Genomic DNA, 24,514 nt, shown 5'->3' with positions numbered 1-24,514 from the left:
TGAACACTAAGAAGAGAAGAATCTAGCTGTCTATTTTAGTACACTGAAAACAGTAATGGATTTCTCGAGCTGTAACCTGGAGGAGACTTGAGAGAGATAATAAATCTTCCAGAGGTGTCTTATTTATTGTCCATCCCACCTAAGGGAATGATACTTATTTTTACTTTATACTCCTTTTTGTTGACTCCCTTTTAGTAAGCCATTTATTTAAAAAATTGTAATGGTGTTTATTTCTGAAATTACATGGAAGCTGATTATGAGTCCTACAGTATAAAACCATCCTACACAGCCCAGGTTCCCGTCCTGATTTCTGACATGGGCCTTTGTGAGGAAAAGGTGACTGGTATTTAGCTATTGTGTGAAATCTATTGAAAGATGACACAGATGATGGTGCTGCCGAGTGCTCTCCTATGACTCACAGATGTAGTTGCCTAGTAACTAACCCAAAATAACATTGCTGAGGCACATCAAACCCGAGAGGCAGGGGCTGCTGTGAATCAGGACGAAGGTGCTCCAGTCAGCGGCTAACTTTTTTCCTCATTCATGGTTTCAAATTGGAAATTTTGTGGCCTTTGGTCAGTGATCCATAGAGTGAATAAGAACTTCTGGGTATATAACATCAAATTGAGTGCCTTTCTCTTTTTTCATCACTGACTGTGGTGCAGCTTTCTTTGAAAGTTTGATCTAATTGTGAAAGATGTGGAGGTCAAGCTCAAACTAAATACAGTAATAAAACAGCTCAGTCTTCTCAGCAGAACAGGAGGTTATAACATTTTCCCCAGGGTTTAAAATCTGTTTGGGGTGCTTTAAAATTTTTTTAAATTACAAAAGTAAAACATGCTCATTACTCAAACATTACATTTAATTTGAAAGTTTCATTGTTATATATTCTTTCAAAAACACATATTTTATGTGTGCATGGATGTGAATAAGGGTGTTTATATGTACATTCACAGTGTTGAATTCCCTAGAGAAGTAAAATAAGATGAACGTGTAGAAAAGCTCATTGGATTTACAAGTTAGTTGTCACTGGTGACTTTTGTCTGAATGGCTATACTAAGTACGTGGAATGAGATCCTGATTTTAATAATGTAATGAGTGAATAGGAAGAGAACAAGTGAGTCTATCAATTGTGGACTACTCTTTTGAAGATCTTGGTTAAGAAGGGGACGTAGAGACAAAAGAATAAGGAAGGCTTCTTTATCTGGGAAGGATTTTACGGTATTTATACACTGTGAGGAAGAAGTCAGCAGAGAATAAAAGGATGGAAATATAGGCTAATGAGGGATGGACAAATATAAGTTAAATATTGTGGTAAAAATGTATGTTTGACTATGAGTGTTAGAATAGGTTGAAAATTTTTTAAGGTTTTTTTTGCCCTTATTTTAAAAAATTAGGGAATATCATGTCAGCTCTGATGACAGAGCTTTAGAAAATCTGCACAAATTCTGCTTTCTGAAATTCCTTTGCTGCAGTTTTATAGCACTCATTTTCATTAGTAACTGTCTTTATATAGAGACTCTAAGCAGTCTTTACTTCCTATGTCACTTGTAGTACTGGGGACTAACTATGCATTTCCTCTTAATAAGAGCATGGTGAGTGTGTGAGGGGGCTTCCTTCATTCACGCTGTCTTTTGCACAATCATCTAGGGACAATTCTCTGCATTCTTTGTAAGTCTGACTGGCTTAAGTTATATGAATGGTAAATAAATCTACCTAAATTCTAATTGCATTTACTTCAATGGGTATAATAATAATATAGTATTAATTATTTTAATAGTTAATAACTATCAATATGTCATATTTATTTGTAAATTTTCAGCCAATACTTCAGCACAGAAAATAAAAATTACCTTTAAAATATTGATCAATTTCTGTAATTTATTTATTTTAATCATTATTATTATTATTATTGGACCGAGTCTTGCCCTGTTGCCCAGGCTGGAGTATGGTGGCACAGTTAGAGCTTACTGCAGCCTCAACACCCTGGGTTCAGGTGATCCTCCCACTTCAGTTTCCCAAGTAGCTAGTATCACAGGTGCATGCCACGACACACAGCTGATTTTTGTTTATTTTTTCTAGAGAAGAGGTCTCAGTGTATTGCCCAGGCTAATTTTTGTAACTTAAAAATAACATTAACTAAGTCAGAAAATATCTTGTGGAGCACAATAACAGGGTTATGTGATAGTGATGAGATTGACCAAAGAATGAAGATGTTCCAATTTCTCAAGTACCTTTTGAAAGTCTAAGTTTTTATTCTACATTTATAGAAATCCTACCAAAAGAGGAAATTAGGAAATAATTTACCTATTTAACAAGCTACATCCAGAGGTCAACATAGCTGAACATGAATATATTGTTTCTTCAATTTACACTTTTATTTTCTTAATGTTTATTTTGGAAATCATTGTCAAGCTATATAAAGCTTTAGGATAATCATCTTTATCATGTATCCTTATTTTTTAAATTTAGAATTTGGCTTTCATTAATGTCCTGTTAGGAATAAGTTTAAATAACAATGACTGCTGAAATAAAGACATTCTGGTAAAAATTGTAATCACTGGGAAGATCCACCCACGTGCCTCTTTGGGACCTAGGGACTCATTTTTTAGCTGTTGGGAGTATCGACAGCTGATGACTTAAAGCTGAATTATTTTCCATGAATTGCCTTTGTTGGAAGAAAACTGCTTTACCCAAGCCATGACTCTCCCCAGGGCAGCCAATATTCCAATGACTGGCCCATGTAGGGGGATCTAAACTTGACCTCTCACCTTTATTATGGAATTTTTGAAGGACAAAACTCTCTGTAGGATTGGCCAAGGCTCTATTGCAATAGCATTATAATTCAACCTCTCCTCCTGCTAAGTTCATCCTTCATACATGTTGTTTCTCCATCCCTAGTACCTCCTGTATGAAAATCTTACAGGATTCAATCTTAAAGTCTCAAATAAATAATAATAAATAAAAATAAATTAATTTTATTCAATCTTACGGTCTCAAAATCTGTTTCATACGACCTATGAAAGAGGGCTAAGATTCACATATATAGAATCAACTTTTCTTTACAGCATATGTTTGCTACAAAGATAAGCCAATTTACAGTGATATTTTCCCTCAAGCAATGGAGCCTGTGAGGATAGCCAGAGCCCAGAAGCTAATTCATACCATATAAGACAATCTGTACTTCAGGGAGAGAGTGTTCTAATACTTCTACATCATTTTACAGAAAGTAACAGAATATGATTTTAGAAAAATTATTCTTGCAACCAAAAGAAGGGGAGATTGCAGAGATACAGAGATACATGTTCAGGCACTATTATTTTAGTCCAGGTGAGAAGTAGTAAGGGCTGAAAGACAGATAATGCAGTGGGGGTTGAAAGGAGAAATATGAAGAGCCATGGAGGAACTAGACACAGGACTTAGCTGGTGACTGAATGTTACATGTGAGGAAGAAAGAAGAATCAAAGGGTAATTAGAAATTTCTAGATCCTTTGGTTGTCTGAGTCAATGGTTATATCCTTCACTGGGCTGTGATAACTGAAGAAGAAATAGACTATGGGAGAAACATAAATCAGTCTTAGACTCCCTGATTTTCAACCAAAAATACTTAGGGAGAATGGGGTGATGTTGAAAGAGAGAGGAGAGTCTAATTTGACTAGTATATTAGAAACGTGAAGGCTTCTAGATTGTTTTATTTTCATAAAAAGTAAATAGCATTATTCAGACTTTCTATAATAAAATACCTATTCCATCATTTTCTCCCATTATCCTCAATCCCTATGGTCTCTTCACTTGCTCTCTTCAAACCAGACAACTCAGATAGAAACTTTATTTCAGCATGTGTATCAATTTTTTTCTTGCATTTCTGGTCTAAGATGGGTCCCCAGAAAAGCAGTGGGAAAGCCTGATTATCTGGTTGCTGATATTTACGTTCAGCAGTAGCTAATTTTATTTCCAAATAGGAACTGAGGCAGCAGGAAAATCAGGGAATACAGAAAAAGGCACGTTGAGAGATTGACAACATTGCCTCAGAGAAAGCACCATTTAGGTGCCCCTGAATTTTCTTTGATTTACCAAGAAAAGCACTGAACAAGATTCAGTCATTCTCTCTCTTTCTCTATCTCTTTCTTCATAGATGTGCGTGTATACACACATATAACTTCACATCTATATAACTTTACTTATATTAATTTGACAGTATGGGCAATGTGTATTTCTTCATCATTTTTCAACTTGGCACAAATTTAGAATGGATTGTGATAAAAACAATTTGGAGAAAAATACCACACTTTAAGGATCTATACAACGAAAAAGACTATAGAAGGTAGATTACTACAGGGAAGAAACTTGTGTATCTGCCCCAATAGTGCTCTGCTCAGCTTCTGAAGTGCAGAGACACTTTCTTCCTCAATTCATAAAAGCAAGTCATACATGCTATCATAGCTAATTAAGTCAATTACTTTGATCCTTCTAAAATAATTTACAGCATGTGAATGCATTCCATCATACCCTTGGGGTAGGAAGCTATGAAACCAGAAACTTCTTCTCTTACCACTTTTCACTAAAAGAACCATATCAATAAACAAATTAGCTTGTTCTGAATGAAATGACTGGCACTATTAACACTATTAATTCATGTGAAAACAACAGCTTCAGCAAAAACAATTACTTTTGTCATAGAAACAGTTCTTGTTAAAGGGTCTAGACTACTTTATCCAGAGTTTATATATTTTTATCACCTCTGCTTTAATTTTCTGTCATTTGTGATATTTTGACCTTTTTTTCTTTCACCAAGGGACTCTGTGAATGCTGGAAAAATAGTGAAAATCATGGAGCAACAAAAGAATTATATTTTTTCTTATGTGAAGTATATATGGTGAGTGTAATTATAAATGTGTGGCCCAAATGACCTTGCTTTTGGATGGATGCCATCTATTCACCTGTGAGTTTTGGTTTCATGTCATGATGCCCACCTGCTGATGAATCCTAGGGTTGTATAACATGACACATTTCTACCTGCACCTACTCCTCAACTGCCCTACTTTCACAGGAATATTCATTTATTCAAAATGAGAAGTAACTGGGAATAACATCAAAAGAAGAGAACTCTGTTACTTGTAATTATTCATCATCTTAGCCTCTCTAGAATTCATTTTTCTAGAGAAGCATTAAAAATCCCTGGATCATATGTCAAAAAAGAATACATATTTCTGCCTATGGAGCACAGAAGTATCACTTTCGTTTTAGATGAAAAAAGATGAAGTAATTCCATTCAAACTCTTTCAAAAGCTTTATAGATGACTTCTTTCAATTTTGACTTACTCCCAGGGCAAAACCCATATCCATTTTATTAAAAGTCATGGGTTTTATTTATTTATTTCTTTGTTGTAAAGCAAAACAAATGTCAAAGCGTAATTAGAAGTGACTTTTCAAGAGTGGGTCCTGAGTGCCATTCAAAGAAATTTGTATTAGATGGAGAATCATTTCATCTGAGTCTCAGACCCTAGCTCTGGACATCTAACCAAAGGCAATTAAGTTATTTGTTGGATATATAAGGCTTAGAGGGGGATAGATTCAGCGCTGCAAATATAGAAAGCAATGCTTTCTAATACACTCGGAATTTCACATCAGGTTCTAAAGCAGTGAACTGGTTCTTGAATTCAACCCATGGAAAGAATGTCAAAGACTTAAATTCCTCATATGTAGTAGTAGGTGGTAAGGAGATGGATCTAGGTTGAAATGCCAGATCCCTCACTTAGTAGCTGGGTAAGTTTGCACATAAAAAAATCTCTTTGTGTCTTACTAATTTTATTTGAAAATGAGAATGTTTCTATATACCTCGCATGGTAGATAGTAGAGCAAAATAACATAGGGAAAGCACCTGGTACAGGGTAAGTTCTACATAAGTAGTCATTAACCTTTGCATTTTAAAATCACTATTATTTGGAGAAATGTATTAATAAGCATGTAATTTTGTTGTTTTCTTCTTTTGTTTACTCTATTTTTGAGCTAATACAAAATATTATATCCTTAAATCTGACTCACATGAATCAAAATTCTTCCCTGTTATTAAAGGCAATTGGTTTGTTGAAGGAAAATTGGCAGTTGTCCGCGACATTGAAGGCAGTTCCCTAAGTTCTTCCTCCTGCAGTGGACATGCTCTTCCTGGCCAAGAGTTGACATGTCTTCGAGAGATTATTCCCTCACACAGCAGGATAATTTTAGTTATCTCCATTTTATGCCACAGCTTATGTAATATTGTCCATGGAGCAAAGCTTTATTTATGAAGCTAAGCTTTATAAATCTATAGATTCTAGTTTTATTGACTATAAGGGATCCTAAGCCAGAGCCATCCTGTAAAGAACATTCCATGGATAAAGATCTTTCTGTTAGTCAATATTATTATTCTATTTACCTAGAACTCTGAAAAATTGTTGACAAGAACCAACCAAACAGATAGGATGTGTTTTGAGGATTAATTAAAATAAAGGTCTTGGAATATAATACTTCTGGGTCTTTTTGTATTTACAAAAATTTTGGTAGGTTATATATAAAAACTATTTTTTAAACAATAGAAATATCAAAGTATAATAAATACACTGTGCACATATCAGCTCAGTTATCAGCTCACTTTGATTTCCAGAGTTTTGTGCTAAATAAAAATGTACCTATTCTACAACAAAATAAATCATATGTTTTTATGCATATAAACCATAATTGTTTCAATGTATTTAAAGAGTACAGAAATATATCAAACAAGGTACAAATATTTCTTAATTTAATCCCCAGAGATAGACATAATTAAAATTTACAGTGCATTTTTCTAGATGATTTTCTTTTTAAAAAAACTTTTATTTTTGTTACATAGGTAAACTTGTGTCATGGTTTTTTTTTTTTTTTTTTTTTTTTTTGGACAGATTACTTGGTAACCCAGGTTATAAGTCTAGTCTCCATTAGTAATTTTTCTTGATTCTCTCCCTCCTCTCACCCCCCACCCTCTGATAGGCCCTAGTGTGTGTTGTTCCCCTCTATGTGTCCATGTGTTCTGACCATTTGGATCCTACTTATAAGCGAGAACATGTGGTATTTGGTTTTCTGTTCCTGTGTTAGTTTGCTGAGGATAATGGCTTCTAGCTCCATCCATGTCCCTGCAAAGGACATAATCTCATTTCTTTTAAAGGTTTCATAGCATTCCATGGTGTATATGTCATACATTTTCTTTATCCAGTCTACCACTGATGGACATTTGAGTTGATTCCATGTCTTTGCTATTGTGAATAGTGCTGCAATGAATATGAGCATGCATATATCTTTATAACAGAACAATTTATACTCATTTGGCTTCATGCCTAGTAATGGGATTGCTGGATCAAATGGTGATTCCGTCTTTACATCTTTGAGGAATTGCCACACTGTCTTCCGTAATGGTTGAACTAATTTACACTCCCACCAACAGCATGTAAGTGTTCCTTTTCTCCACAACCTCACCAGCATCTGTTATTTTTTTGCCTTTTTAATAATAACCATTCTGACTGCTGTGAGATATCTCATTGTGGTTTTGATTCGCATTTCTCTAATAATCAGCGTTGTTGAGCCTTTTTTCATATGATTGTTGGCTGCATGTTTGAAAAGGGTCTAGACTATTTTCTACATATAGATGCAGATATGTACAATCTCTCACTCCTTCTCTGTATACCTATATATTTATATAAATATAATCATATTATGATTGCAAATGTGCAATGTGCATTTTTCCTCCTAAACAGTACTTCATAATCATCCTTCTTTATCAATATACATAATTTTAATGGCCACCTATTTTAAGTTTATTTTTAATAGTAGACTTAAGAAGACAAAATATCTTGACTAAATTTTTAGAGTTCAATATTTCTTCCAATTTTTAATATATTAATAATTTATATTAAAAATTGCATTTTTACTATAGCGATGGTACGAGACATGTTCTACCATAACTTATCAATGGCAAAATTGTTGTGATGTTATACCCACCGTACATTTCATATACATGATAATAGTAGCTAATAGTTATCAAGAACAGCCTATATTGTTTGCCAGATGATAATACAATCTTCACGCATATTACCACATTTAATATTCACAAGATTATAATAAAATAAGTACTGCTAGTGTTTTCAATATACAAGAAAAGTTTAACATCTTATGCAAGATCAAACAAATTGTTAAAGATCTGAATGAATCCAAAGCCAAAATGTCAAGATTATGATAAAGATCATGAAAATCTGAGCACTTCCAAACTATATTGTGACAGAAAGTTAAGTTTGAATTCCTCCCTTTACCAAAGTCTTCAAGCATATGGTAATGAGTACTTACAGCCCTGGTTTCTCCTGGGAGAGGAAGACTTCAGCCTCTCCCTTTTAATCATCTTTCTTGGGATAGAGCAGGAAAGAGGGAGAGGGGAGCTCTTGTTAGGAAGCAGGGCCCATTTTCATTCAATTCCAAGGAGTGCTGTGGCTGCTTATGTCTCAACCAAACAAATTGCAAACATTTTTATTATTTTTACCTCTGTATATAAAGCAGCAAGGTCATTGTAACTTTGGGAAACATTTTACTAAGCTTTGAGGACCCTTTGACTCAGCAGCCAGAGCCACACTGCTTCATAGCGAGGACTCCAGGACTTGTACCTTTTGGCTGACTTGGACTTCATTCGCACAGTGGTTTTTTTTCTTTTTTTCTTTTTTTTTTTTTTTTTAACGCAACCTACTTTATACTGGTGCATTTTTTTCCCTATTGTTGTGAGAATATCTCTTAGATTATTGCCTGCTCTTAGCATAAGGGCAAGGGAAGTTTTCCAGGGCAGTGGGACTTACAGCAAACATTTGTCTAGATTTCTTTGAGTTGGTTTCTCATTCTCTAGTGACTTATTTTCATCCCTAATTAAGCCAATCCGGGGCAATAAAAGTTCAAATACTATTCAATACCTAATCTATGGTTTACTATTAGGGTTCTTCTCCTGTAAATCTGAGAGCCAAAACTTCCTTAGAACAGTCAATATCCATTGAAAAAGTCTCCAAAAACTTTTACTGTCTTCTTCAAATGGATTGAAATTAGCATGATAGACTGCATGAGTGACTGAACCCTAAAATGGCCTAGCTGTTGCCTTCTTTATTCAAAGACATTACATTCTCCACTTTCTCATCTCCCTAGAAAATCAATCAAAGTTCTCATAATTCACCTGATTTCAACCAATAGTCACAGATTTGCCTCCTTGCATACTAAGTGTAGGTGTGATTTTCTGTAACTGTAGCTAACCGGAGTTAGGAACTTCTGCCATGCAGTTACAAATCTTGAGGCCCCCTACCCTATTGGTGAGTACTGCCACCTGCAGGAGAGTTAACACATTTGGGACTCCAATTTGGCAGCTGTCTTTCACTGAACCCATTTACTTGTACTTGACCTACAACTGTCTCTCCAATTCTTCCTCTTTAACAAGGAATAAATTGGAAGAGTATATTTGGCATGGTTGGTCATACGGTTTGATCAACATATTCATTACCAGTTCACGTGGGCTTGCCTCAAATCCCATTTATTTTCTTGAAGGTCCCTTATTTTTCTCTTCCAGATAGCCATGTATTTGTCAGCTTCACATCCTTTTTAATATAACTACCAAGAAATGTAAAGGATCTGAGATAGTATTGTACTTCCAAGATAAGTTAGCCTACCTGTGGATGCTGGCAGAAAACAAGAGACGCCTGTGTCAGACACAAAAATCTTTATTTCTCTCAACAATATCAGTAGTCAACATATCAGCATTTTCTTGTTCCAGTCCCCTGGTGATATGAAGAGGAATAGATGATATCTGCTTACGCAGTGGTTTGAGGTGTAAGAGCTTAGGGAATCCAAATCATTTTTGAGCTTTGAGAACCAAAATCATTTATGGCAGCAAACCTGACTGTCTTTTGCTCCATAGGAGACATTAACATTATTATACTGGATAGTGAGTGTCTCTGACTTTTGCTCCAGAGGAAATACTACATCTATTTTCTGAGGGTGTTCACTATACAAACATTTGTGGAAAAGTAAAAATATAGTCCAGAAAAAAAAAGAGCAGTAAGTCCCTCTACTTGCAAAACATTTCTCTACAGAAATGCAAGAGAAAGATGAAAAATGGTCTCCTAACAGCATCAGGTTAGCTGAACAGTTTGCTCAGGTAGAAATTTTGGATTATTTTATCTACCTGCAGTGTTTTTGAATTTAAAGTCTCATACAAATCAAATGGGGATGTTGTTTGAATGCCGATTGTGACAATAGATTGAGTTTGGTGCCAAGGATTCTGCCTTTTCAAGAAGCTCTCAGGTGATCCTACTGGTTTGTGGACAAAACTTTAAATTGAAAGATTATAGTATGCACCAAAGTTCTGACATTTCAATCTCATAAACTATAGGCCACCATTGAGCCAAGGCTTCAATTAGCTAACCTTGTAGACTTTTAACACATTAAATCCTGACCCTTGGGTAATCCCACTGTTAGCAAGCTTTTTGTTTTTTCTTGCTTGGGCAGCTATCACTTTTAGCATCCAATGCCCCCCACACACTGTATACTCCTGCCTATACAGATTCATGAAGTCTCACATTTTTTTCTTACATAGGTTATCTCTTCTGGGGTCAAGCTTTGTACTTCTGTGTCTGGGCTATTTAGGAATCTGATTTCCATTATGGCTCTGGAGGCCTTGGGTCAACTGTCTTAAATGCAAACATTGAGTGATTTGTTACTTCAGAAAATGCTGACTTCATCACAAAGTGAGGGTAGTATATCTATGTTCATTCACAAGGGAGCTTCAAGACGATTTAAAGATGGTTTAAATTTCAAGATGATTAAATTTCAAGATGATTTAAAATTTCAGACTTTTATGTCTTATCTATGACTTCCCACATGTTTGTATTCATGTGGGAAGCATCATGGGATGAATCATGTGGGATTCATGTCTTAGCATCTCATTTATTTCCTGCCAGTGCCCTTAGCTGGTTGAATTGAACATTTAATTGACATTGCAATGCTAACCATTATAATCAGGCATTGGGCTTGGTTCTCAGCCATGTCAGCTTCCCAACTATAGGAAATAAAGGGCTTTTCAAAGCTCCTGAAGAAGCTTTCCAATTGTCCACTTTCATTCTCTGTTGGACAGTCAGACATCTCAAGTTTTCTGCTACCTCTTATACATTTTCCAGGAGTTCAAAAGTTAGATCATGACATCATCATTGGCATCTTCATAATCAATATTTTAGTTATTTTTGTTGCAGTAGCAACTCAGTGCCACAGATATTTGATTTCATTACTTCTTGCATTCACTCTGCACTTCATTCCAAAAGTTACGGATTGAATGTGCTCCCCCACCACCCCTGTTTCATATATTGAAGTCCTAACTGTATTGGAGGATAGGGCCTGTGACTGTGTTTACAGATAGATCCTGTGAGGCAGTGAGTAAAGTTAAATGAGGCCATAAAGTCCTTAATCCATAGGTCTAATGTCATTGTAAGAATAGGAAGAGAAACCAGAGTTCTCTCTCCTGTGCATACCATCAAGGAAAGGTCATGTGAGCACGCAGTGAGAAGGTGGTCATCTGCAAACCAGGAAGAGAGCTTCGCCAGAAACTGACCATGCTGGCATCTTGGTCTTGGACTTCCAAGCCTCAAGAACTGTAAGAAAATTAATTTCTGTTGTTTAAACCACCCAGCTTGTGGTATTTTATTATGGCAGCCTAAGCAGACCAAGACATAAAGCCACCACTAGTGGTAATTTGAATTATTATCATACTACCACCTGCCATGGATTATTCATTATACATTTCCTTCTACCAGAAAGAATATCCCTTCACTCCTTGAACATACAAGCAACTCAATCCCAGAATTGCATTTTGACACTCTTTCCTGAGGCCAGTGATGGTTTCAATTATTCTATCAGTTAGCACTGTAAAAGATAATCAGATGTTAAACTCAAATTAGGTAATTTGAGAAGAGTTTGATTAAAAGTCTATTAATGTCATCTGCACAGGGCATTTGAGAACTCACAAGAGATGGTTCATGTCATTACTGGGGCTGAAGAAATAAGAAAAAAGAATGGTTATTGGAATCTGAAAACTGGGAGTGCCGAGTGGATAGAGCTGTGTAACAGGACCTGTGGCCTTAGGCGAGTGACTTAGCCGTGCCATGCCAACTCTGTTGGGAGAGTCAAGGTATTTCACATTGTTCCCTCCCTCAAATCTCATTATCGCTTGTTTGTCAAGCTTTTTTGTCTTCCCCAAACAACTGTTTGCACGTTGATTATATTGGAACCCTTCCTTTATTCCAGGGATGGACACGTATTTCAAATATGAAATTGCCTTTTTTGTTCTTTTTTTTTTTCAATATAACCATTTATGAGCTTTCATATACCTTAACTTTCAGTTTGGATCTCATCTACAGATAAATTACCTGATAGAACTTAGTATGATCCCTGTGTTATGGATACATGTTTTCTGGTGGAAGGACAAGAGTGGAAGCAAAAGGACAAAGGAGATCAACTGGGTAGAATAACTCATTGATCCCACCAGGGCCTCCTTCCACCATTCTCCATCCTACTTTCTACTCTGATAGGCAGACTTATATGGAAAAAAAGGGAGAGACTATTACTGGAGTCTTTACACCCCTGACTTCCTTTCTGCTGGGTTGCTATAGCCTGACTTCCATTCTGGACAGAAGATCAGAGCTTTCTGTGAACCAATCCTTTTCACACAGAGCTCTCTGCTTCTGGGATTAGCTAACTGCCCCTTCATATCCAGGGTAGATAATCATACCCCAATTTTTATTAGTCCTGCATTACTCTTTCTTTTATGTTTTTCTATACCCTTGCCACACTTTGGTAAATAGTTCCTTTATCAAATTGTCTCTGATTGTCCAATTTGAGTGTGCCATCTGTTTCCTGTTAGGGCTCTGAGGATACATCCTCTGTGCTGTATTGGCTTTCTGGTTCATTTGGTTCTCTGAGCAGCCCTGAGAAATATGTTGTTATAACACTTTAAAGGTAAGGATACAAAGGTTTTAAAAGCTTGGCATATTTTGTACCAGCTTCTTCTGAATTAGCTTCTTCTGAATTATTATTTTAACAAGTTGAAATCACATAGCGCAAATTACAATTTTTAATCTTATTTTTTCTTTGCTTATGTCATGAAGTTTTCTTTATAAATATAACTTCAAGGGCTACATAAAAATTCATTTTGTGGGAGAGACTTAATTTACCAAACTGATTCTCTTATGCTAAAGATTTGGGTCATTTTATCTTTTTCACTATTCTGGTGATGAACATTTTTTGGGGGGTAGCACAATCTAAACTTATTTCCTTATTCATATATACATATATGTATATATATATTCAATTTTGAATACTCAAAATCACAGTGTATATAAGTTATATTGCAGAGGGAGCTTCTGACTCTTTTTTTGGATCAAATGTTTCTTTTTAAACTCTGCTGAAAATATAGGGACAATATTACTGATTCCACACAATGAGTTTGCTTCTAGAATAAATCTCCTAGAGCTGACTCTTATTAGTTTATTTTGAGCAGATTAGCAACAGTGCTAATAATAAGGCCTTATATTTAAACAGTGCTGTAGAGCTTACAAAGCAAATCTTATATGGCCAACTAAACTGGCCTGTGTACTACGCTAGACATAAACATGCAAATAATAGCAAATACCCATGTGGGCCACATCTAATTCCAGAGTTTCCAATTTGCTAATTCATGTTAGTTTCATTTTCCCATTTTACAGATGAGAACATTGTATCTTAAAGAAAATAAAAGGGCACAGCCATAGAATTAAGCTGATAACTTTGGTTTCTCAATTGTTGATGCAAAGATCCTTGCTCCTTTTTCTAAGTCAAGCCAATGGCATATCAATGGCTATTGATGGAAATGTGCTTTTTCTTAAAGTATCTTAGTGCTTGTCAAGTCTCCAGAAGATCATTAAGAATAATATCTTGTTCATTAAAAATTATTTACAGACCATCCCAAGAGAAACACTTGGTACTAACACTTCCTCAGGGAATGTACTCCAAAAAGCCTAGCAGTACATTGCTGGCCTCCTAATTAGCAGGTTAGGACAGCTCTGTGCGTCTCTTGGGGGACTCATAAAAGATTACAATTAATTGGGAAAGTCAGTCCTTAAAGTACATTCTATAAGGAGAGTTCAAACAGAATAGCTGTCTTTTTTATGCTTCTTTAGTTAATGCTAACTAAGTGCCATCAAAGTTAGAAAACTTTTTTATTGAACCTTAATTCCTTATACAGATTCTTGTTCAGTGTTCTCATTTTTAGGAGAGTGGAAGGGAAACCAAAGCTACAGGGAACTGACAGATCCTGGATGACCTATGTCAAAAGATTTGGTGGATCCCCCCTTTCCCTCAGAATCCCCACTTTCAGTTACTGTAAATGGCAAAGCCACAGGTCGTGATAAGATGAATAAAGATGGAAACGGACAGTTATGATGAGCAATATCATGAGCCTTATTTTATGACCAGTATTCATTTCTTTATATCTCTGCTTCCTCACTTGTTTCTGCTTCTTCTCACTTACATATATACTCATGTGCCCTTTCTTCCAGTAAAAAAAAAAAATCTTAAAATGCATTTCTTACTTAAACTATTATTTTCCCCCATCTTGATATTGCCAAATTCTTGAAATAATAATATAATCCAATGTTTCTCAGACTTTAAAGTGCGTTCGGATCAGGAGGGGATCTTGCTAAAATGCAGATCCTGACTACATATGTATAAGATGGGTCTGAATTTCCACATTTGTATCAGGCTCCCAGGTGACATTGATGCAGCTGGTCCGTGGTATAGTGTGCATAGAAAAATTAAAGTTACTATTGACAAAACTCTCACAATGTCCTACGGACTGAATGTGTACCTGTAAAATTCAAATTTTGAAGATTTAATACCCTACATAATGGGATTTGGAAGTGAGGCCTTTGGGGGGTAATTAGGGTTAGGTTAGGTTATGGAGGTGGGACCCTCAAGATGGAGTTAATGCCTTTATAAAGAGAAAAAGAAACATGAGATAGATCTCTCGTCTTCTTCATGTGAGAATACAGCAAGAAAGGGCCTATCTGTAAACCAGGAAGAGGGCCTTCACCTTACACAGAGTCAACTGGCACCTTGAACTTAGACCTCCCAGCTTCTAGAATCATAAGAAATAAATGTTTGTTGTTTAAGCCTGCCAAATTCCTTCTTCCCCCACCCCAGGATAAAGTGTTTTTGTTTTTGTTGTTGTTGTTTTTATAGTGGTCCTAAGACACCACTTCACTAAATTACTGCCTAATCTTTCCTATTTTCTCTTCACTTTTCAGCCCTTTGCATCGAGTGTCCGTCCTCTCTGCCAGTCTTTTGAACATAGCAATGACTTTCAAGTTACCAGCTTTTCATGATCCTTAACATAACTCCTTGATTACTCAGCTCGTGATCCTGATTAGCATTCTTCCTGTCTTTACTTCTGTGCCTGTATATTATTCTAGTATGCCTTTCTTTCCTTCTTTTCTGAAATTCTTCAGAGTCTCTCTTCTTTCTTCTGCTGGCACAATGAGTGCAATTCCCAGACTATGTCATTCATTCTCTTTTCTTTGCTCATTGAACTTCTTTATTATCTCATTTATCCCTAATTCTTTTCTATTCTCAATATTTCAAATTCTATAACTCTAATCTTTACTTCTGATTTGATTATTACTCCCAAATTGTGAATCTTATCCTGAGATTCTCATTTGAATATACTGATGATTCCTTAAGCAGAATATATTCCCAAGTAACCTAATCTTTGGATATTCAAAGAACACATCCCTCATATGCCTGTCTCCAGGTCTTTTGTCATAATTAGTATGGGCTTAAGATAAACTATACCTAATTTTAAAATAAACTTTTAATTTTACAACAGTCTTAGGTAGACATACAAAAATTATTGCAAAGAGAGTACAAGAATTCTCATATACCACACACTCAGCTTCCCCTATTATTAACATCTTAGTAATATGGTGTATCTGTCACAAGTAATGAACAAATACTGATGCAAAATCTTTAACTGAACTCTATACTATATTCAGATTTCCTCAGTTTTTCACAAATGTCCTTTTTCTATTTCAGGATACAATCCTGGTTAGCACATTACATTCGTTAGTCACATCTCCTTAGGCTCATCTTGATTGTGACAGTTTGCCAGGTGTTCTTTGTCTTTAATGACCTTGACAGTTTTGAAGGGTATTAGTCAGGTATTTTGCAGATCGTCCCTCACTTGGGAATTTACTAATGTTTTTTTTTCTCATAGTTAGAGTGTATGTTTTTGAGAGAAAGACCACAGAGGGAAAGTGCCACTCTGATTCCATCATGTCAAGGGTACTGTTGATAAAAACGTTAATTACCTGGCAAAGATAACTTGCCAGTTTCTCTACTATAAAGTTACTACATCTTTTTCCTTCTCAATACTGTCCTTTCTGCATGAAAGTCACTATGCACAGTCCACACTTAGAGTAGGGATTTATGTCCTCTACTTAAGGATGAAATATCTACATAAATTATTTGCAATTTTTTCTCATGGGAGATTTAAAGTGCTTTTGTTGTGAATGAGAAGAGTGTAAGCTTCATCTATACCTGACTTACATTAGAGGCCTATCAACATTTAAGAATTATTTATCTTATATTATTAATGTTCTGCTATGACAGAGAAAGTGAAAAGTGAGCACCTAGATATCCTGCTGTGATTGTGACTTGGATTATCTCAAGCAATATTATTTTTCAGGACTGCTGGAGGAAATTGAGATAAGGATAATTACTGAGTTTTTATGGGCACTATATTTTACTCTCAGATGGTACCAACTTTACACAACATAAAAATGCTTCTTTTTAAGCAGCAATACTTTCATGTTTACACTGAGGAAAGGACCAACTAAGATATTTGTACATAGTTTTCTTTAGATATTTACTTTCTAGCTATTGTTGAACATGTCTCTGGAGGAATACGTATCATATGGATCATAGCATATGATGCCAATCATGCTTCCTACTTCAAAAAAAAGAGTATGTAACAGAAAACGTGACTCTCCTTTGTGGCTCTGACTGGCTTTCTATGGGGTTATATCATTTGTATTATACTAAAATGTCATATGGGTCATTTTAGAAAAACTTGAGGAAACAATTCTGTATCTTAGATATAAGCACAACATTTATTTAAAAAAAAAAAGCATGTGGGTCAGCTGGTCAGTAGAGAAAGTGTAGGCACAGAAACTTTGACTTAACTATTTTGATTTCTGTACAAGATAGTGCCTCACAGAAATTCCCCCAATAAACATTTTTTGAAATGTTCCATTTTGAAGGGAGAATAGTGATTTCATCACCATCACAAAATACAGAATTATAACATCTGCTTCACAATGTAGCTTATATCTTTTTTGACAGTTCTAAAACATCTCTAAATATAATTTATTTTTCCATTCAGATACCACACTTGTGACTAAAACCACTAGAAACAAGATTTCATAAACTTTAAGAATAACTTTTTCTTCCTCTCTTCCTTCTTTCCTTCCTTCTCCATGAAAACAATAAAGTCCAAAACAACAAGGCTGTTAGTCTCATGATAAGATGAGCATTGCCAACAATCTTTTAAATCAGTCACTATTCTTGGTCTTTACGATATATAATTGTTTTTCATAAAATATTCCAATGGCTCCTCACCTTTAAATAATTATTTGGGGTGGGGTAAAACTTCATTGACTGATATAATCGGGATATAAACCCTTTGCCATCTCCCAGGATTCTGAAGTACTTTTCGCTTGAAATGCATTTTGCCTTTTTGCACCTAGACAAAAACTATCTGCCTTTAAAATTGAGTGTTTCACCTTCTCCATGTAGCATTTTGTGGCTTTAATTGATATAGTTAACATTTTCCTTTTTCTTTCTTTTTAGAGCCCATACAGTTAACCCCACTCTTTTGTGACTTTTATGTATTTACTCCATTCAAAATCATTACTGAGTATTTACTATTTGTTGGGCATCAAGTTAGGAAGTAGTGACAAAAAGTCATAGTTCCTGCAGCTTATGTGAGCGAATGTGTCTGCTTGTGTATTATCTCCATTTATATTGCACATTTCAAATGGCAAGGGTCATATTTTGCAGTTTTGCTATATCCCTTTTAGTCCCTAAGCAGTACAGCCCCATAAAAATATTAAATGTTCCAAAGCTATGTTATAAAAATATTGAATGACTATTTTTGGATTTTCCTTGAAACAAATACGTAAGGAACATAAATATGCTTAAAGAATACATTCATATGTTTAAATAGAAATATCTTAAATAATTCACAAACCAGTCTTTTATTATCCTTCAGCATTCCCAAATTATTTTAGTGCTAATAAAGAAAAACTGTTTTATGTATTGTGCATTTTTATTAATTTTTTTAAAATGGTTACTGCCATCTTGCATTAAAGGCCTAAGGAAAATGACAAAGGTGTAGGCCCTGGAATGAATTAAAAGAGCTGTTGAACTGAATGTTTGTGTCCACCCAAAACTCATATTTTGAAGCCCTAATCCCCAATGTGATGGTGGTTGGAGGTGGAACCTTTGGGAAGTGATTAGGTTTAGATGAGATTATGAGGGTGGGGCCCAGGGATGGGATTAGTGTCCCTTATTAGAAAAGAGACACCAGAGTGTGTGTGTTTTTCTCTCTCCCTCTCAATCTCTCTCTCTGTATCTCTCTCTCTCTTTCTTTCTCTGCCATGTGAGGACACAGTGAGAAGGTGGCCATCTGTGCCAGAAAGAGAGCCCTCGGGAGCTAAATCTGCCAGCATCTTGATCTTAGGTTTCTCAGCCTCCAGAACGAGAAATATATGTCTGCTGTTTAAACATGCACACATACACACACACACATACACACACACACACACACAGGAGAGCTCTTGGTTCCGGAAGAGAGTGGAGGGGCTGAGTAGAAAAAAATCAAGGTAGAAAAAATGACAGTTAAGTGATATACGATTACAAAACAATAAAAATAAATTAAAAAATGATTTGATTTTTATATAGATGTTATTAATTTCTTCTTAAATAATCAGTTGATAAACACATCCTTCAGAAAAATCCAGGATAGGAATACCTTGAAGAAATCTAAGATCTGAAAGTTTGAATAAGAACTGAAATTCTGATATTTTCTCAACAACAAAGATGAAAAAAAATTGGCCAAAGCCATTTTTCAATTAAAAATGTTTTATTGGTAAAAATATTAATGTTTGTACATCTTTATGAGGTACATATAACATTCTTAATAAATATAATGTTGACTAAATGTTCTTTAACAATGTTGGACAATTCTCTTGAAGTTATTTTTCTTTTAAGCAGAAGTAGTGAGACAACTAATGAAGGGAATGTATTTAGAATTTATGGACGTCTTAACTTTTCCTTCATGATTAACACAAGCACAGATATATATCAAAAAATGATGGCAATAAAAGGGAACTTCTAGCAGCAATATAAGAGGAGAATAGCAAAAGACAAAAGGATATGGTGAATCACAGCTGGGTTGTAAACCCATCTCAGTTTTTAAGTCTGTTTCTAATTTCCTTGATAGACTTCTAGAGAATATATTCCAGAAAACAGCTTCAGGTATGCCACCCCAAACCTCAGAACTGAAGTTTTGGAGCAGAATCACTGTTAGGAGCCATGGAAGTTGACTTACTTGTCATCTTCCTGACAAGTACTATAAAGACAGGCCAGGAATGTGTGAACAGAAGATAAGTAGGATCAGATGTCATGGATGAGGAGATTCAGTTTACAGAGCAATGAGTAGAGATGAGCTTTACTGTCCTTCCTGGAACATATGGTATATAATCACTCTCCAGCGATCCACAAAACAGTAGTGACAACACCAATATTAATCATTTATTTTTTTTCATCTGAGTAAAATATAAGGTGCTTTGATATAAATTATCAGATGTGAATCCCATGTTTTTCCTGGATATAGGCAGAAATATATTTTCAAAGAAGAAAACCAGTACCCCTAATTATTGAAAGATTGCTCAAGGTCATTTAGCTAGTAAATGGCAAAGCTGAGACTTGAACCAAAGTTACCAGCCCTTCATTTAGTGTCTTGTATGTTAATTACCATCATGACTCAAGCCTGATCTATTATTCAGACTTCACAAAACACAGACTCTATTTTACCATAATCATGCCCCCTCAAATTCAGTAAATTATTATAAAGCAAATCAATCTTAAGCAAACATATACATAAATTAATGATTTTTAACTTGTAATGCTATATTTTGAAGCTTTTTAAAAAGTCGATATTGCTTATGCATAATTTATACACTTGCTTTAAAGCCTCTAACTGCTGAATGGACATATCAAGTAGATATAAAGGATCATTATAACCTAAATTATGTATCCCGAAAAACATATTTAAGTTAAAATAGGTTCCACATCCTTATTTGCATAAGTAATATAAAATATTATATAATGAATAAGATTTTTAGATTTTTTTAAGAATGAAGTTCTTAGTAATGTCTGTGACTATAGCTGTTTGTCCTATAAATGATAGGTATTGCAATTACAATTATATAATGTAATGCAAACTTATATGATGTCCTTCCACAGATGATGAGATTTCTTGCTGATCTAAATCAGTGAATACAGTCCATTCATCTTAAACTTGCTCCTAATTGTTCAAACCCAAGACAGGCAACTTAGTAGTGAGATAGTATTATATTAATATAAGTGAACCTGATGACCTATGGTTTGTGCATGAAATAAGCAACTTAGGTCATTACAAAAAAAAAGTTTACTGAAAGCTCCCCAAAGCAACTGGTATGTAAACCTTTAAAATGTTAGAAGAGTTCAGGAAACCAAAGTTGGTATTTTTATGGAATGTTTAATGCCAGACATAAATATTTTAGAACTGAGCTGCTCAGTCATCTGAAGTTTATGACTTGGTTCAAAACCATTTATCTAGTCAGAAGCTAGTCCTAAACTATAGTTTAATATTTCTGTTGTACAATTGCAGCAAAAGAATATTAGTGATTCTCAGTTTGAAGAATTCTGTATAGCTAAAATAGTTAAAGAATGTGAAAATTGTTAGAGGTGATTAATAAAATCCATATAAACGTGCATCTTACTGAAGAATAATCATTGACTTTTCAGTAATCTCTGAATTATATACTTTTAAGTATTTTTCCCATGACCAAAATAAGGACCTTTGCTGAAGCCTCATGAAACAAAGAAAGAAGGTAATACATATTAATAGAGCTGTTTACATGGTTCTGTAACTGAATTTATGCTTGCAATAATACAGGTATACTCTCCAAATTGCTGGCAAGGGGAAGAAATGGGCTTTATTAATGTCTACAATTTCAAAGTGCTGCTCTAGATTTTACTCAGAAAATCATTGCTTAGAATCAGTGGAATGTGTAAGACTGTTTTCCTTTAGTTTCTGTTCTATACCTTATTTCTATTACTCTTTCATTTCGAAAATTTCAAGGTTAAGCAGCTAGCTCTTTTATTGTATAATATAATAAAATGAAATTACATTAAAAAGTAAAGTTTTGGCTAAGATACTGGATAATGCTAAGGTATCAATTCAATTACTGTGCTATCATAACACAGAAGAAATCTGTAAAACGAAGTTATCTTTTTCATGTCCTAGAAGAGGATAAAATGTGTTCTTTATTAGAATGAAGACAAGGACTTTGTATTATCCACTGCTGAATACCAAAGGCCCCAATCAGTATCTGGTATAAAGTAGATGCTTAAGAAAATCTTTTGAATAAATTAAGGAATAATTATAATAAACCCACTAGAACCTATGTTCGCAGCAGGCAGAAGTATAAGACTGTAATATTTGCTTTACATTTCCCCAAGATAGTGTGCCAGTGCACCAAACTCAAAATGTCTAAAATCAAACTAATTATTTTCTTCCACAACAGCTTCGTTAATGTTAATTCCCTATTCTGATTAATGTTACCATATATTTCCTGACACTCTGGATAAAATCTCTGTTATATTTTACTCCATATCATCATTTTAGCCTCTTTAAAGGGAAATGTGGGTCTAGTCTCACTTCTTAATATTTTTTCATTTGCTACATACCTTCTAATTCCACTGCCACTGTTACAATTTGCATATTTAGGTTATCTATTTATTTAGTCATTTAGGTTAGATATTTCCAACAAGAGTAGGAGTCTCTTATCTGTTCTCCATGCCTTCAATTTCTGTTCTTTTAATATCACCCTGAAATAATAGGAGTAGTCAGTTGCATCAATTCAGATTAGGTTATGCTGAACATGTAGGGACAAAGAAATGAGCATATAAAAGCATGCAAATATAAAAATAAAGGTTTTTTTTTTTAATTCTTGAACATATAAGGGATCCAGAATTAGGGTATACTGGGATGGTTTGGCAATCTCATGCCTATGGAGAACTAGATTCCTTCCATTTTGTTGTTCTACTCTCCCTCATGAGCAACCTGATGATCCAAGAGGCTGCTTGAACTATACTCAACATGTTTACATTAACAGTTAACAGTGTATCACTTAACATGTTAGGAAAATGTAAGTATACCTCTTGAAAGGACATTTTCCATAAATCATACACAGTATTTCTGCTTAACATCATTGGCCAGAACATAAGCATGTGGCCACACCTAACTCCACAGAAAGCTGGGACATGTGGAATGCCCAGGAGGAAATGGCTAATATGATAAGTTATCATATCTGCCAAATGAAGTATTTTACAAATATTATCTCTTTAACCCCCACAAAACACCCTGTAAAAGTGATGCTAATACTCCCATGTTTAGATGCTAAAACAAACATCCCAGGAGAGGGTAAACAATTCTACCACTTCATTCTCTTCAGCCAACATTTGGTGCTTTTTACCACTCTGTCTCTTTTTGCACTATCATGCTGCTCCTTTCTGGCAGGAACTGGCTCTTACACTTTTTAGATGCTCAACAAAAGCTGCGTGTATGGATGCATCATTGGTCAAGATTGCAAGGTAAGAGTTTACTTGCATCTGAGAACTTCATAGTTATTTTTATTTGTAAATGTCCAAAAAAGTTAATTATTCAGCCTATTTTCTTCGTGTTTGATAAACTTTATAATCTAAGCTTTTAAGAAAAGGGGAAATATTGCTAACTAAAATATGTGAATAGGACCAAATTATTCAAAATTGAAGAAGAATTAACTGAGGAACAATCACTGAACAAACTTCTTGGTTTTGATACATTAGTTACTGGGAGTAATAAGAACACTGGCATTCCTCTTTGATCACTTAATTATAATATTGTTAAAAACTTGGAAGAAAGGATATTTAGTTGTTGCAAAAGTCATACATATAAATTACATTTAGTTGAGAATTGTTTGGTTTCCTACACTGTCTACTCCCATCTCCAAGTATATATTAGCCTACATTTTTTTTGTTATTAATTTATAGAATTCACTAGTTCAAGAGACGTTTAATCTAACTTATTAGATTTACTCAGTTTTATTTCTCAGTCCATACTCTAGGTGCTGCAGAATGCCACTTTGCTCCTCCAAAAAGAAACATTTTTATCTTCTTCACTAATTACTCACTTTTCGTGTCCAGAGTAATGCATTACTGATTTACAGCCATATTTTTTTCTATATAAAAAGGATAGATAATTGGTAACACTTAAGAACGCAGGTGATTAAACAGCATGGCTGAATATCTAAGTTGCTTAATTTACCAGAAATCATTAATGTATAGCACTGCTTTGATATATTTTAAAATTATAAAATTATGACATTTAGAGTAATTGTTTCTGGTTTTGGTGATTATTCACACTCCTTTGTATTTAACTTTATGTTTACTTGACAGTAGAATGGTTTGTTCTTCCTAACCAAATAATCAACTTATATTTGTGTATTTAATTAACATTAATTTATTTTATTAATTTGCTCAATAACTATTGGTAAAGGAAATGTTCTATCTTATTTTGGGCTTTTATTTTATTTAATTTTGGAGACAGGATCTGGTTCTGTCACCCAGGCTGGAGTGCCGTGGCATGATCACAGCTCACTGCAGCCTCCCCCCACACCAGCTCAAGCAATCCTCCCACCTCAGCCTTCTGAATAGCTGGGACCATAGGCACATGCCACCACACCCCCTAATTTTTATTTTTTTTTCTTAAAGACAGGGGTCTGTCTATGTTGCTGAGGCTTGTCTTGAACTCCTGAGCTCAAAGGATCCTCCTGCCTCAGTCTCCCGAAGTGCTAGCATTACAGGTGTGAGCCACTGCACCTGCCTTATATTGCACCTATTTTAAGCCACCATTTTAAATGGTTTTAGAAAGTGAAAAAGACAAATTTTCAGTCCACAGCTGAGATGTTGGAAGAAGATATAGGAATAACTGAGTATGCACACAGAAGTAAGCAGAATAAGAGAGACTTAGATAACGTGCTAGGGAATCACAGAAGTGAGTCATTAACTTATTTGATAGTTCCTAAAACTGTTT

General features: G+C 34.9%; 1 protein-coding gene across 3 annotated transcripts in view; it reads left to right on the top strand.

Annotated features, from left to right (window-relative positions):
• Positions 1-14,503, top strand: part of ZBBX (zinc finger B-box domain containing) — a 283,593-nt gene extending 269,090 nt beyond the window's left edge. For 2 of the 3 annotated variants that reach the window (XR_010155869.1, XR_008547311.1), the window contains 4 exons: positions 4,796-4,876; positions 12,031-12,211; positions 12,944-13,038; positions 14,330-14,495. The gene's annotated coding sequence lies outside the window, so the exon portion shown is untranslated. Of the gene's footprint in view, positions 1-4,795; positions 4,877-12,030; positions 12,212-12,943; positions 13,039-14,329 lie in introns of all 3 variants that reach the window. The other variant, XR_008547313.2, reaches the window with a different exon arrangement.
• Positions 14,504-24,514: the final 10,011 nt, after the last annotated feature.

The sequence above is a fragment of the Pan troglodytes genome, chromosome 2 (genome assembly GCF_028858775.2).
Source record: "Pan troglodytes isolate AG18354 chromosome 2, NHGRI_mPanTro3-v2.0_pri, whole genome shotgun sequence".
Lineage (NCBI taxonomy): Eukaryota > Metazoa > Chordata > Mammalia > Primates > Hominidae > Pan > Pan troglodytes.
This window is presented reverse-complemented; position numbering and strand designations above follow the sequence as displayed.